Raw genomic sequence first — 14,042 nt, forward strand, 5'->3', positions numbered from 1 at the left:
TTCCTAACCTATTATTTTATATTTTGCTAAATATTCTCCCTAAGCAAAGAGGAAAAACATGAATGATTAGTTTTATGAAAGGAAAAAAATATCGCAATGTTAATCTCCTGTAAAGCAGTGTTTTGAGCTGAGCAAAATACAATTTACCTATTTTCTCAGCAAGATGAAGAGACAGGTTAGTTATCTGCCAAGATCCAGTTGTATGTAGCAGAAATGGAGGAACTTTGCACCATCACCAATGGCTGTAACCGCAGAGAAAAGTCAAACCTTGCTACTTTTCTAGCGAGAGCTCACACAGGTATCTGCCGGATGAGCACTACAGCACAGTGCTCTTAATTTAGTCAAGCCCTTGCCTGTAGCTCTTCACCAGGCTTTTTCATAGAGCGCCAATGTGGTGGGACCTTAAGCTAGAGAGACTCTTGACTCCACCTGGGCTGATGCTTCAGATAGCTTTTATGACCTCATCACAACTCCTATTTTAAGTTGATCTGACTTAGCGTTCAATGTTTAAAAGGATTTTTTTTTCTTTAGCTGTACTTGGAATAAAGGTAGGCAGATCAAATCCAAATGGAGCCCATTGAGAATTTGTTGTTTGTTTACAAACAGGCCAGTAAGATGTGTGCATTGTTTATAAACGGGAATGAAATACTGTTAAGGCAGAGTTCCTCGCGTGGCTGAGTGGACTGATTACATCCAGAGAGAACATCTTGGCAGTGCTGCTGTGGCCTTCATTTGTTCTTCACTGAAAATGATAACATCGAACTGTAAAAGTTGAGATTGAAAAGCCACTAGTGTGTTGTCTAATTTCAGCTGCAGAAGCTGCTCTGCTCTCTTGGTGACTTTATGAGGGAATAAGATTATAGGTCACAAGAGCGTCTTTATTTCCCACCTGTAGCTCCTAACAACATTTTATTAAGGATTTTCCCATCTTCTCTCTCTGACCTATGGAGGTTGAAATCCTAACAGCTGTTACAAGACCCTGACCAAAATGGTATTAACATAGATTAGTGATTCTAAAATGAAGCATCCTTTTATCAGAGCTCTATTTATGGATGGCTACTAATATTTTTACAGTGCTAATAAGATAAACATGATATATCATTATGTAAATAGAATAGGAGCCTTTAATACGGTTAAACACTTAGAGCTTCGTGTTTGCTCCACAGAAAATCCACACCAAGCTATTGTTATTTGAAGGTTTAATGTTAATTTGTAAAACAAACATGTTGGAGAGTAGCCCATAAATAACTTCTGGACATGCAGCTCCTTCCTGACTCTTTTAGATGCTTTCTTAATTGCTCACTTACTGACTCTATCTCCAAAATAAAAACGGAGGGGAAGATTTTAAGTGCACATATAGTATACACACTTATTGCAGGATATAAATTCTCGTTTTTCAAGGATCATTTTTGAGACGAGCTGTATGATTTCTTGCCTGGATAGTTTTGAAGAGTAATGGGATGATATTTGTGAGGCACTTAGAAAATAAGGAAAGGTGCTAAGTACCCAGTACTATCATTGGTCTTCACTCAGGGACATACTTTAACTGAATAAAGGTAAACACAATAGAATAAGGACTCCCTGTTCACTACTCTAGTAGGCTGAAAATTAGAGGTAACACATGGGTCATTGGAATGTCTGAGGTTTGTGCTTTCCTTAGATTGCTTTATGCCCAAGCCAATGCTACTCCTTTTTTTTTTTTCAAGAAATGAAATGTATTTTCCAGACATTATGTCATCAATCCTAAATCAATTTAACTCCAGATACAGTCAAGTTAGAGTATCTTGAGGATTTTATGTCTCTTAGGTTTCATTCCTAAAATTGTTGACTCGAACTTCTGCTACTATTAGGCAAATCGATTATAGAGTCCACTTTATTCTTTTTTCTAGGTAGTAAAATTTGAAAAAAAAAAAAAGTTCCATTTTTTTTTTCTATAGTCAGATGGAGGACTTGAGAACACTTTGACAATAATTGTGTTTATTTGAAACAGATCAAAAAAGAGTCAATCTGATGTTTTCAGTTGTCTTAATGACAAAATTGGATTGTCTGCAGAGCTGATTCAATCAATAGTGGAGAAATCAGTTGATATGACAGGCAAAGAGTGGGTGGAAAGAAGACCAGCAGATGCGCTGCAGTCATGACCTGCTCAGTTATGAACCAAATAGCTAACGTGCTGTTTGTATTGAGAAATACTTCTCTAGTCTCAAGTTGTTCTTGTGAATACAAATTATATAACTATAGTAAAGGAACAGTTAGAAGGGTAACTTCAATTATTAAGACGAATCAGATTAAGAAGTCACTGAAATTGTTTCAAACACTTTTTCCTTTTGAATTTGAATTTCTTGCTAATGGGAAGGTTCATCTGTGAAAATCTAAGCAATAAATAACAGTAATGGTGTATTTCCAGGGCATATATTGAACAAAAAAGGAAGTGAATGTTCAAAATTAATTCAAAATGATTTTATTTTAGATGCTTTCTCTAGTCTCCCTTTATCCATTCTGATATATAGACTTAACATAATATATAGACTTAACATATATAAATCCTTGCAGGGAAGTCTGAATAATCTATACCATTTTCTTAGCGTTTAAAAGACTTGCAATGCAAATGTCAAACTGGATACATTTGATGTTATGGATTGAATTATGTCTCCCTAAAAGATGTTGAAGTCACTGCCTCTATTTCCTATAAATGGGATGCACTTTTGAGATTGGGGTTTCAGGTGATGCATGGGTCATTAGGGTGAGTCCTAATAAAGTATTATTGCATCCTTCTACAAAAGGGAAATTTGGACACAGGGGTAAACCCTGTGAACACAAAAGACCTACAGGCATACAACAAGTTGTACCTTTTCCTTGAACATGTGTCAGGGTAATAGAGTGGTCCCAGTTGTGCTTGAGAGTATGACGCACAGGGTCAATTTCTGGAGCTTTCCGAGCATGCTAGGTATTTCATACACTTGGGTGATATCATACTGATATTCTCTGAGGAAGAGAGAAGAAGGAAACTTTTTTCCTTATGACTGATCACTACAAAAATATATTTCTTGATTTGCTACTTTATCAATAAGAATTAAAAAAAATAAGAAATTCCCAACAAAATTCAGTTATAAATGTAACTGTCATAGAGCTTGCGTGAGATAGAATAGCCCCAGTTTTGTCATGTCCTTAAGGAAACTGGATCATTCTGTCAAATTATCTTATGCAAGATAGCTCAGTGGCTTTGTGTTTATGTTTATGCACAGTCCTTTTGACTATTAAGTATTCAAGGTCAATGCCTTGATGGAATTGATCTATTCCCCACAGAAAACTTATACTCAGTATTGGAGAGAAGTCAACATTAAGTGGACCCCTTAAAAATACAGTGAATGCCCTTGATGAAAGGAATATACGTGTTTTTGTTGTTGTTGTTTAATAGATTTCAGTCTTACAGGAAAATGCATAAGCACAGATTTATTTAATGTTCTCATTGCTGTCATAGTTGATCATTATTTTGAGATCATGACCAATCTAGACAGACCTCCCAATGTATTTGTATCTGATTTCATATTAGAAAAAATGTGAAGCCTACTATTATATATGTAATAACCTAAAACTTCTCTTCTCCCTCTATTTTATTTTTAGTTGCCTGCTTTCATAGGTGAGAAACCTTGGCACAGCACAGTAAACTTGGAAAAACAATGAAGTCAGGGAAGAAAAGAGGAGCAGTGTACTTTGCCTTCTGATTGGTAGCCTGTGGTAACTAGTCTCCAAACCAAACTTCCTGTCCTGTACTTAGCATGTAATATATATTGGGTTGAAAATGATATTTTTGAAGCCTCTTTACAATGCCAAAAGTACCATTATGTAGCCTACTCTCTTTATTAAAAGATAATATTAAAAGGTTAGGGAAAGGCAAAAGATTAAATCGTTTTAAGTAAAAATAAGGACCTTTCGCAATTGAATTCTTGCCTGCATTTTATAAAACTAAAATGAGTTTATTTTGCTAAGTCAAGCAGTAAAAAGAAGGAAATACTTCTCTTTTATAGCCATGTACCTCTAAAATCACTGTCCAGGAATTTTCCAACACTCACATTTTTAGCCTACTGAAACTAAAAATATGCAGATAAAGTTAAGATAAAGCAGCAAAGATTCCACAATGTAACCAAGTTTTACATACACAGGGGAAAAACAAACCAAGAGACTTAATACAAAATTTTTAAAAAATACATGTCCTCATAAAACTGTCATTCAGAAGCCAGTAAGGACTCTACTTATCTACTTAGGGTTGGCTTTTAACAAATCCTCTAGGCAGATGTTGGTCAAAATAAGCAAGGACTTTCACACTAGTCAGCTAGAAAGCTGAGATGACTTGCACTGGGTCTTTCTCCTAGGAAAATATTCATCAGGCTGCTCAAAGTTTTCAATAATGCTGGTATCTTATGAACTCAGAGAAATTTGGAAAATAAAACAAAACAAAATGGGCCTAGGTAGCAAAATCAGAGAGCTGATCCAGTTATTTATCAAATATCCAGAAGGTATTCAGAACTTTTTCCACAAGTCACAAAGTTTTTTTTCCTTCACCCAAAACAGGATTGCTTTAAAAGCTGCTATGCCTCATTTTGACATGCCTCACTCCAAAAAGAGCATCTGCCTGTTGGCAAATACTGTAGTCAATTTTTCTAGAGTCCCTGGTTTGGGCTCCTATACACACAGTGGGATATTTGACCTTTTGGGAATAACTTCTAGTTAATTTATAGCATAGCATTTATTATCTCCAAACCATCTTTTTTCACCTTTTCTATTTTAATTAAATGTTATCACAACAATTATAGGTTATTGATTATTAAAAGCAGTCATAATTCTTTTACCAAAGAAGAGGCACTAAATTTACATATCATCTCCCAAATTTGTTCATTTTTAAGTATGTTTTAGAACTAGTATAGTAATATAAATAACATTTATTCTTTTTCATTTTAATATACAATCTAGTGGATGAAGCTTTTCTAAGTTGTGCATACAATGATAAAATTATTAATCTAGCTTGCTTAGGCTGTCTAAAAGTATTATAATAATGCTTAAAATCAAAGATTCTTAGATTTTAGGATTTTAGAGGTCAGTACATTTTATTTTTAAAAAATATAGAAGTGTGGGAGGACCAGGAATAGTATTGTTTTACTTTTTATTTTGCAAACTGAGAATATTATTTTCAAAAACCTATATTATGTCACCATTATAACAGACAGTAACTTTATCATACAATTAGGAAGTCAGGTTCTTAGACTCAAAGGTGTATGTTCACAGAGCAGGATAGCTGACAACTTTAGCTTCACAGATATAAAATCTTGTCCTATTTTTATTAGTTTGTCCTGAACTTGTGAAGACATGATTAAAACCAGCCTTGGCCTGGGAACTGGCACATGCAAACCACAGCGTTACATTTCCCTAAGTGGAGATGGAAAACTAAAGTCAAAGTTTGCTTTTTAGAAAACACCTGTTCTAAATTAAGGATGCCTGTGTAAAGGTTTGGCTATCCATCTATCTAGTCACAGTTATAATATGTGAATGTGTTTTAAGAGACAAACTTTTCATGCCTTCTTTTCTTTCCGGAGCCTGAGTTTATATGGCTGTTCAAGGTAAGTGCCTCCGTATATGTCCATATGAATTTGGGGGTGTGAGGCTAGTTGTCACATTGGGAAAGAGCCAACAAAGGGCATGCTGGCTGTCTTAGCAATAATTTTCAAATCTCTCAATTTTACCTTTACTTTCATTTCAGGAGACCAAAGAATAAATTATCCACCAGTGACAGATCTCTAATGGGTACTGTTAAAAATTTCTGAAATTATTTTGGATTTTTTCCAGCAATTTTGCTGAGGATGTTGACTTCCGTTGTGTTTATTTTGAACTATAAAATATAACTGGTAATTTCTTTGATTTCCATAGAAAACATGAGACTCTTTTTCTGGATATTTTTTTTAAGATAAATCAAAACTGTAAAAACGTGTATTTTGATTTTTTCCTTTTAGTTTTTCATTTTTTTGTGCCTCTGAAATAGGAAAAATGCATGTGATTGTTTTTACATATACATATTATTTTAACATATAGTGCATAAGGAGTTATTTAATATTTAGAGTGAAATAATTAAGTATTATTTTAAAAAGTTTATTAAATACTTTAAAACATTGGCATCTTCTTTCCTAAAATTTCAAGATGACCTCATTAAGAACATGAAAATCATGTAATTTTCTTCCTCACTCAAATTAAAAGTTAATATATGTAGTTTAAAATTAATTAAAACCAATGAAATATGAATTTTTATCATTACATCCAAAGTTCAGGATACTGACAATATTGTGCTATTAAAAATTTCCTTCTTTATCTCAAGCAGAGCTTCACTTAAAACTATTTCAGAAAATACAGATTGACAGGACAGATTTTCTACTTGTGTCTAACCACTTTAATTCTGTGTGTTTGCTGAAGACCTTAACACTTTTTTTGTAATGTGGCATTAAATGGAGGACACATTTGTTCAATGGAAAAACGTTTTTCATTTTTAATGTTCTGATCATAAACTTATGTTTAGCGATGAGAAAGTCTTGACAAATTGTTAGAACTAAAATATTTTAATTTGAAGTTGTCTAACATGCATGTGTTATTGGGCCACAAATGTTCTACTAGATCCCAATGATTGGAGCTTTGTCAATCCAGTACAGGACTGTGAGACTGAAAGTATTTGTATACTTCTGATAACTGAAAAATATGGGATGAAGCTACTAAAAGTGTTTTATTATATATTTTGAAATGTCTTTTTTTTCTCAAAGCATAATTTACTGGATCTGTAAGGAAAAACAAAAACAGAAAAATAAAAGCTGTATACAGCGATACTCAGTACTCCTCAAGAGTCTTTTTATCCAGGAAGAAAAAGCACTTTATAAACTCTGAAGCTCATTAACCTCCACGAAATGCTGGTGAGTTAGGTGGCAAATGTTACTCTTCTCAGTTCATAGATGAATGAACTGAAGCACTGAGAGGTTAACTGATTTTTCCAATTCACAAAGCAAGTCACGGCATAAAGGGAGGTCACACAGAATTCTTGACTACTGGTTCACAGGGGGCTCCGCTCTCTGGACAACGTGATTTATTAAATAAACACCTATTGATTATAATTTTCTGGATAATGTCCTTTAGCATTTGTCCAAATAATTTGCTCATGACACACTGATATTACAATTGCTAAAAGAACATATTATTGCTTTTTTACCCAAACATAATGATAATTTGAATCACTGAAGTGGAATAATTAAAGAAAAAAATTCAGTCTTTTTTATAAGTAATATGTGAATATTTTGAAAGAATTAATTTAATTGTGTCCACCAGTAAGTAAGATGAATACCACTTTAATGTGTCATTTGTGAAGGAGTTTTTGAGTGTCCTGATAGGGGACAAAGTTGTGTGCATTCTTATTCAGCTATTCCAATAAAAATCAAGAAGATATCCATTTAAAAAAAATAAGGGTAAAGAATAGGTACTCTACATAATAAAAAACATTTTCATAATATCGTTAAAGTTAGGTTATGAGTGTTCAGGGGTTATTTTATTATTTTCATCTCCCATCATTACTATTTTACATTCTATATAACATGTTAAAATGCATTATGAATGTACTATCCAGAACATATAAAAATAATTATTCAAAATAAGAGGGAAAAATTTAAAAAGATATATGCATTTCAGAATGAACATAAATATAACATATTTTAGCCAGTGACTTAATGGTAATGTATACCAAAACCTGCTTAGATGAATAGAATATTCTCAAGCTGAAAAATGTTAAAAGGTGATTTCATATATTACGCTCATCTTTTTATGACAAAGTAGAAAAAAAGAAGTGAAATAATTTGCTAAGTATTAGTCAATGTGGCCCTAGAGAATTCTACAGTAATGTTTCTGGTAATTTGGAGATCTGGTTCATATAGATTCAGACAACAGTGGCTTGTGTGAACGAATTCCAACAACCTCCTTTTCCATGATTACAGTTAAATTCCTCACAATTAAAATACAGTCAGAAGAATCTGAATCAAGAGGAGAGAAAAGGAAACAATCAGGAAGAAAAGGAAGGCAGGCAGTGTAGAAGGAACCCAGTGATAAATGCTGGGCCAAAGGAAGTTAACTAGACTCACGGATTTCAAATCCATTCTGCATATTTCCCTCTATCCTTCTGTCCATCACTTGAAGAATGTTTTCCATTTTTTTACTTTAATTATTATAATGATATCTATATGTGTCTTCCCTTTTTATTTCTTCTAGCTTCGGTCCTATCCACATGCTATTACTAGAGTCATCTTTCTCAATGTAATGCCCGTTATATTAAGTCCCCCATTCATAAACTTTTAAGGTTATCTGTTTTCCATTACTTAGGAAAGAAATTCTCCCTTGGGAACCCAAAGTCCTTCCCAGTATGATGGCTACCAACTTGTCCAGCTGCATTTCTAATTCTTCTACTCTTCTATATTGTATGTTTGTAAACCAACTTGTCTCTTAATTTTGCTGAATATACCTGTCCTTTCAAACCATGCATGTACGAATGCACACATGGGTACAGACTTGCCATTGTGAGTGCCTTCCTTCTCTGCCTTCTAGCCTGCCTTTACTTCTGTAGCCTTCATAATCAATTCTATTTCTCAGTCCACAGAGACACTGGAGAGATGTCTCATTAGTGAAGATAGACTAGGAAACCTTCCCTTTCCTGGTAATCTTGGGTGTGGCTTATCTTCTAGGTCTACTTTTGAAATAACTAATGGTAGCAGTTTTTCCCAAATTTTCTATGCTTCCAGAAGTATATTAATGACCTGTCTTATAAACCCTGTGCTGCTTTATTTTAGTGTAGAAGAAATTGAATCTTGTACTTGGGTTTAAGATGATCTTCAGTCTCAACATGTTAGTTTCTTGGAAATTATAAAACAGAGCAAAAAAAAAAAAATAGTTGGGATATTTGGAACAAACACCAAAGATAGGTGAAGAACCTATCTATGAACTTGCTTTATTTATTGTTTTTCAGGTCCTCAATGTTGATGTTTGAACAAAAGTATAACAAAAAGATGTGGCTGTCTTGGGAGATAAAGCCTGAGAGTTCATCATGCCTCTCACAGTTGTGACCTGCTTGAATCACACAGTATTCCTCTTGTAATGTGTCCTTCTAATTAAAAGTGACAAATCACTTCTTAACATAAGGAAGCTATGTTGAAAATTTTAAATTTGCTGTTAGAACATGCACCCAACTCACCCACCCACCCCCCCCCCAAAAAAAAAAAGGAAGAAAGGAAGGAAGTTGACCTGTGTGGCTTACAGAGGCAAACTTACCTGAATATTTTAAAATATATTAATTTGTTAAGAGCCACAAGGAGTTAAATAGGGTGAGTTGTGATTTTGTTCAGAGAATAGGAGCCATATTGAATATGAAGATACACTCATGATTTCTGTCTTTTGGAATGTTTCATGATGTCTTTTCAGCCTGGAACATCTTTCCTATCACTTACAATGCTTTCCAAATACTGCACATCACTCAACATTTCTCTCAAGACAAAAGGATTCCAATTCTGATTCTCTCCAGTTATGGTTTACTTTCCATAAGGTCACTTCTCTTAAGACATTCATCTTTGCTTTGTATAATTATAGGCTTATTTATTACTACTATCATCTCTCTACTCCCCTCACACCTATCGTGGACTAAAAATTTCTTCTTGAAGTGACTGTATTGTTCATTTTTCACCCTTACACTGTCTTGACATAGTCATTGTGTTCAGTGCAAATCCATTTTTTTTCCTTGTCTGTCCAGAACGTAGTCATCCTCTTCTAGTAAAAGTGTTTCAAGCTTTTTGAAAGAACTGATTCTGTTCATGAGGTGAGAAAGAATGGGGTATATGGTGGGAAATTGACTAGGTTGACATAGGCAAGGGGCAATGATATCCCTCTATTCTAGTGGTCTAAAACAGGGAAGTCGGCAATTTTCATTATGTGTTGGCCAAACATTGAGTAGACGGTAATACCTTCATCTCGGAATGCAGACATATGATAAAAATTTAGAAACTTAGGGTTTGTTAAAAACATTTTCAGAGGTTTTTCCATCTCTCTGAACTAAAATCTATACGGTGTAGAGTATAGAGTATGGTTTACAGGACTGAGAAAACTGAAATCTGTCTTGGATATGGTGGATTTCAGCTAAAATAGAAGGATGGGAGTGAAAGAGTGGGACTGTGATGAGATCTGAAGAAAGTCTACCAAATCTTCCCTACTATTTATTTTCTCCTTCAATCAAAGGGAACAATTGCTACCACTGTAAAGGATCAGAAATTAAAATGCATCACAGCCCATGTGATAGTTGCACATTTCCCTGAGTCTATAGGAAATCAGAAAGCCCTGAGGCCTAAGGCACTTGGACAATGACCATGCTGGAATGTAGGTTCAACACCCATGATTTTGTAGGATTTCTGTCTTCAGTCACAAAACTCATGGAACTAGGTGCATACCAATAAAGAAAAGGATTGCAAATATTGAGAAAATTGCATTTTACCCAAGAAATCTCAGATTTTTCTTTTCAAAATTATCCTTATGCCCTAAGCCCCATGTTTCTGGAGGGTGGGTTTAATATTTGGTCTCTAGATGTCATACCTGTTTCTCCCAAACATGGTCAATTTCATATCATGTTGAGCGCAAGGGTGGGTTCATGGATGAATATATGACCTGTAGTAGCCAATGATATGAGAGACAATAGCTCTTTTTATGATATGGTATATGTACGAAAAGAATTTACATTTACAGTTTCTGAAAGACACTCAGATAATTCTCTTTGAAATGAAATCAACACAAAATAGTAAATCTGAGAAATTGGGAAATGAAAGAAACTCAAAAACTGAATATGTTGTTTGAGCTCACAAACTAGGCATACATGAAGCTAACTCAATATGTGAACTCTTCATATATATATGAAGAGTTCACATATTTAAGAGTTCACATATTGAGTGTGTATATATATACATGCACACATACTTCTTCTTCTGGTTAGAGAATTTTAACCTAACCTTAGAGGATTATATGATCTGCTGAATATTAAAAGACCTCAAAGAAAAAATAAATGGAAACTGATTTCTACTATATTTCCTCTGACTTACTTTTGGAGAAGAAAGATTAACAACAACAATAAAATTATTTGAACAAGAAGAATTGACAAGCTACATAAGTAAAGATACATTTCTTTAGTTGCAATTGAATTTGGGGATTAAATGAGTAAAAAACTCAATCGTAAACAAGCTTATCAACAGTAAGACAGGAGAAACACTTAAATGCAAGCTATTAAGAAGCCACAAACTAAATCAAGAAGTCAAAGGGGGCAAATGTATAGCTAAAATTATGATAATATACATTTAAATTAGTCAAGTGAAGTTAAGGCAAAATACTCATTCTAAATTCGTGATTGTTTTCAAACTTTAAAATACGTGCTTAAATGTCAAAATAGGTAAGAGAAACATAAAATTTCAACTGTGACCATCTTTTCCCCCTTAGTGGAAGAGTCAAACCTGGGAAGTGAAAAGACCTACTAATAAGCATTGGGGGTACCTACACAATATGATTCATTCTTAATTCTGATAACTAGAGAAATAGAAGTTTAAAGTATTCTTAACATGTTGCTAGTATAGTTTCTAAAAACTGAAAGCATATTGACCAATGCAATCAAGTCATTAAAAGTTACAAAAACAAAACAAGTTAAAAGTAAAAAAAAAAAAAAAAAAATTAGCATATATTCAACAAAACTCAAGAATAAAATTTCTAAAATGTTAGTGATTGTCCCAGGTGGTGGAATTTTTAATTTTTTTTTCTTTGTAATCATTGTCTTACATGTAGACCATAAAATTACTTTTGTAATTAGAAACATTTTCTTCAAAAACAGGAAGAAATAAATGTGACTGCCAATGAGACTAATTTAGATTATATTGCAGAAAAACCAAGAGTTTAGGAAATTTGAGAGGAAATTCAGGGTTTGAAATGAGAATTTAGAGGTACAAAAAATGATATACATATTTTATAGGGCAAAAAAGAGAAAAAATGTTAGCTTATATTTGCAGCCCTGTTTTTCTTGATTTAGAGATTTTCCCCTACAGCATAATCCAAATGGGAAGAAAGCGTGGTTGAACCTAATAAAATAATATTTATAAAATTTGTCTTTAATTGTATCTATTCCGCTTGGTTCTTATGCACCCAATGGCCAAGGGTCTATGACAAACCTTAGGACCAAAGTAAAATACAGAGTCCTAACCACAGTATAATTTTAAAAGTTACTAAAACAAAATTAGGCGAGCAATTTATGTGAGTATTGGACTTTTAAAAATTCTTTCTTTCTGTGGATATTTTGTGTTGAATTATCAGGAAAAGAAATCTTGCCTTTGCTTTGCTAATACCTTGACAAGTATTTAGTAATAGTAACTGCAGTGGCTTTATGCTCTTCTCACAACCAAAGTCTTTCTTACATGATTCATTTACTAGCATTAAGATTTAAGTAACAGATCAAATGTTTAAACCAATGTTTTACCAGGAGGAATGTCAGTTTGCAATGCACAGTGTCTTAGATTAATTTGTGTCATCTGGTAGAAAGGGAGTAATCTTGGAGAAACTAAAGGTTTCTCATGGTGACCTTTTTGTTTTGGCCTAAAGCTTATGAGTCACCAGAGCAAGCAGCATATCCCAGACCTCTTCATTTCTTTGTTGATATGAAGCCAATGAAGTTTATAGATTCCTTCTGAAAAGAATTATGAAAGTCATTCCCAAGATGGAATCAGGGGTCAGGAATTGGGAGGTGACATAAAATAACCAAGCTACTATATGTTCCACGAGGCTCTTTTTGACTCTATTCTCACTCTGAATGTTTTAAACTCTTTTAATCTGGTCCATATTGTTTTTGATGGATGTCTAGCCAACTCTGGTGTCTTCTGCTACATATAGGACCTTGTATAATTTACTTAACGTCTGTAAAATAAAGGAATTAGACTTGATTTATTTCCGTGTTCCTTTAATCTTTCTACAAATTTTATTTAGTGCTAAGTACCAGGCACTTTGCTAATAGATGAGACAGTAAAGATAAATAAGACAAATCTCTGCCCTCATGGAGTTTATGGTCCAGTGACATGGGATTTCAAAAACCTTGACTTTTCAACATTGATGATTCCATGATCTCTCCACAGATGTTTCACAGTGGGGGGGGGTGCAGGTTAGGTGCAGAGCTTTGGATCTCATCTCTTCTTCCTTTACCTAACATCTTGAAATTACAAAAGGAAGTTGTTATTATTTCCAAAAGGAAGTTCTGTCTGCCTCCAGGGGTCAGTCTCTCCTTGAGAATCCTTTCTTGAATCTCTTAAAGTCACTTTGAAGGATTGCAGACACTCAGGTAGAAAGAAGCCTTCACCAATTTTACTTGCACAGGAAACCAGTTCTACGTTTTCTTTCAAACGTGAACTGAATCTCAAGCAAGCATTTCCCTTTGATTGAGGTAGAGGGGCTTGTGAGGGTGTGTGTGATTTCCACGTTTACATGCACTTTCAAATGGCTTTGAAACCTAGACAAAGATTTTTGCCGTAGGTCACTAAGGGAGTGAATATCACAAAAGGGATTAGAATGCTGTACTTTATAGCATCAGATCTGGTGTTGGGGTATTAGATTATAGTTTTAACTCAAATATCTTCACATGTGTGCAATTCAAGGCAGAATCATAAAAGCACATGACTTAAGGGGGAAAAAAGTTTGGGTTTAAGTTAAAGTGAATCTGTTATGGTTTATTTGAAACACGACTGCAGATTTGTACTTTCAGTATGTTAGCTTTCTAGCCCTACCAAGAGGCTGCCTCAACACAGGTGTGTACCATCTATGGGCCACCTTCCTAGGACCTAGGAGTCCCTTCCTTCCTAATGTCCTGTCCAGGAAACTCTTTTAGCAATTAACAAAATGAAACCTTTCTATTTCTGGAATTTTGAGTCTTTGGGAAATGGAATTTAATTTACAAAACTATCTGCAACTAA

This window comes from Marmota flaviventris, chromosome 7 (genome assembly GCF_047511675.1).
Source record: "Marmota flaviventris isolate mMarFla1 chromosome 7, mMarFla1.hap1, whole genome shotgun sequence".
Lineage (NCBI taxonomy): Eukaryota > Metazoa > Chordata > Mammalia > Rodentia > Sciuridae > Marmota > Marmota flaviventris.